The 2,379-nt window shown below is 43.8% G+C and overlaps 1 long non-coding RNA gene across 1 annotated transcript; it reads left to right on the top strand.

The window, feature by feature from the left end:
* Nucleotides 1-1,589: 1,589 nt before the first annotated feature.
* Nucleotides 1,590-2,254, top strand: LOC121912229. The gene is made up of 2 exons (XR_006100035.1): nt 1,590-1,709; nt 1,879-2,254. It is a non-coding gene; the product is annotated as an uncharacterized LOC121912229 (long non-coding RNA).
* The last annotated feature ends 125 nt before the right edge of the window (nt 2,255-2,379 follow it).

Genomic DNA, 2,379 nt, shown 5'->3' with positions numbered 1-2,379 from the left:
ATGTAATTTACCTCATCCTTTAAACCAATTTGAGTCCATGTCCTTCTCCATTTCTTCTCATATTCCTATGTGGCTGCTTAATGAAAAAATCTTGTTTTTGTTTTCTTGGAGTGTAAAATGTTTAATTTTCAATGAAAGCAAGCACATTTTTAGCCTTTTCTTCTTGTGTGTCTGTAAAGCATTTCTTATACTTGTAAGAAAAGTTTTATACAAATTTCATGGCTTTTACTGATCGTGAAAAGAAAAGAATTCCAGATGGGGAAAAAAAATAAGCAAATTACATTTCAAGATTACACAGCTGATTTTCAAGTTGACTCTAAATCTTTGCTGATCAGCCATGAATTTAAACTATTTTGCAAATACATCAACTGAGCTTCAGTAGTTTACCTATCAGTCCAATTCAGAATCTGTACACAACAACCTGATGCTTGTGAATATTTTCACAATGCACAACAGTGAGTTTGGATCCTCTTGAAGCCCCATGTCAAAATGCATTTTCTATGGTCCCTTAATAACTCAGGCTAATCACTTTAGCATTGTCTCTAGGGGTACAATGCCTCCCCTCATGTCCTGTATCCTAGCGAGGGGGCTAGGGAGCGGTCTGGTGACGGTGTGTTGAATTTGGGTGACAGGGCCCCAGTGGGAGTGGGCGCCCCCCTGTCCCTTAGATAATCCCCAGGAGAAAGGGCCTGCATTTAGGGTGCGATACGCTTAATCCGGGGGGGCCTTGTTCACAAAGGAGCCCAGCACTTCCTCTGGCCTGGGAGCTTCCGCTGGTCCGGGGGGCCTGGCGTGGGTGCCAGTACAAACATGCGCCAGAAATACACAACAGTATTAACAATGGAACAGACAGCAGACATATAGACACACACACAGACATTGCAATGGTGATACAGAGGAGCGAGCATGGGAGAGTCAAAAACAAACTTGTAAATTCACACTGTCCTTATGGGGAACCAATCCAAACAAGCAGCCTACGCACAGGAGGGCCAGCAAGAGTAAACATACACTCACACACACACACACACACAATCACACACGCACACACATACTACATACTGTGGGCAGAGGCAGTGTTTACATTCTGCCCCCGGGTTCAATGAAACAAGGCTTGTATGTACTGTAGAAAGATTAGCTCGGTGAAGGACCGAAAAAGCACAAGATCAAAAAACTCACTGCCCACAGATAGTTTCATATTTACAAACAGGAAGACGGCGTCATGTACTGTAATGGCCCCTTCAGATGCTACGTGGAGTTCCAGTTCACTCACACATACAGTAGATGTGATCAGGGGATGCTGGTGGATGACACATACTCTCCCACTCCATCCCCCTGCCTGTGTTTGTGTTCCTACCGTAGAGGGGAAAATGAATACTGAAAAAGAGATAAAATCTGCAAAACTAAACAAATTTTTCCCTTTTATTTACCACAAAAGCAAATAATACTCACTAAGGCAGCATGTAACATTTAGGGACATTTACGTAAACAGCTGAGGGATATTATTCCATATTTCTCTGACATGATTCCACACGCAAGTTTGGATTATAAGTCTGGAAAAAGGGGAAACCTCAGGCATGGTCTCTCTTTTTCCTGATTTTCAGACTTGTTTTTCCTTCCCATGCTATTTCACACTGACACATCCTCTTTGCTCTGTGGGTTCTTTGACATTTTCATCTGGACACAACGCACCTGTGGAGAAGCTACAGCAGGTACATGCATATTGTAGCCTGTATGTATCTCTGAAATTTAGATTGCTTTCATTTTTTACGCATCTTACGCAACAGTTTATGTCACGACCCTGGCTGTGTCTCTAGAGTTCTCCCTTGTGTTTCTTGTTGCCTGTTTGTCTCCTCATGTATTCATGTGTGTGAGTGGCAGGGATGGCTCCTCCTTCCTCTGGCTTCTCCCTGATTACTCCTGATGCACAGCACCTGCTCTAATCAGCACACCTGCCATCCATCAGCTCATGAGCCAGACAGTATATCTTCCCCAGATCACCAGCCGCTCTTCGCCAGATCATTCAGTCAGCTACAGTGGTAGTCACGTGCTCTCGGCCGCTCGGTCTTTGTGAAACTCTGACTTATTTCTTTAAGTTCTATGCCTTGTGTACTAATGTTAATTCTCCTCTGCTCTCAGGTGCTCTCTCACCACCTGGTTATCTCTGTCTGCCTGCCGATCAGCCTGCTGCCCACACCATCTCCTCACCTGTTTCATCCCGTGTTGCAATAAATCCCTTTTTACATATACTATTGAACTGTCTCCTGGTCTGCATTTGGGTCCACTCACAGCACAGATCATAACAGTTCAAGTGCCTTCATTGCTTACACATTGATATTTCAGCTGCTTTTACTTTTTAGCCGTCTCATATTTTGACCCTTC

Source organism: Thunnus maccoyii, chromosome 14 (genome assembly GCF_910596095.1).
Source record: "Thunnus maccoyii chromosome 14, fThuMac1.1, whole genome shotgun sequence".
Taxonomy (NCBI): Eukaryota; Metazoa; Chordata; class Actinopteri; order Scombriformes; family Scombridae; genus Thunnus; species Thunnus maccoyii.
The sequence above is the reverse complement of the archived record's forward strand: the minus strand, read 5'-3'. Positions and strand labels throughout refer to the sequence as shown.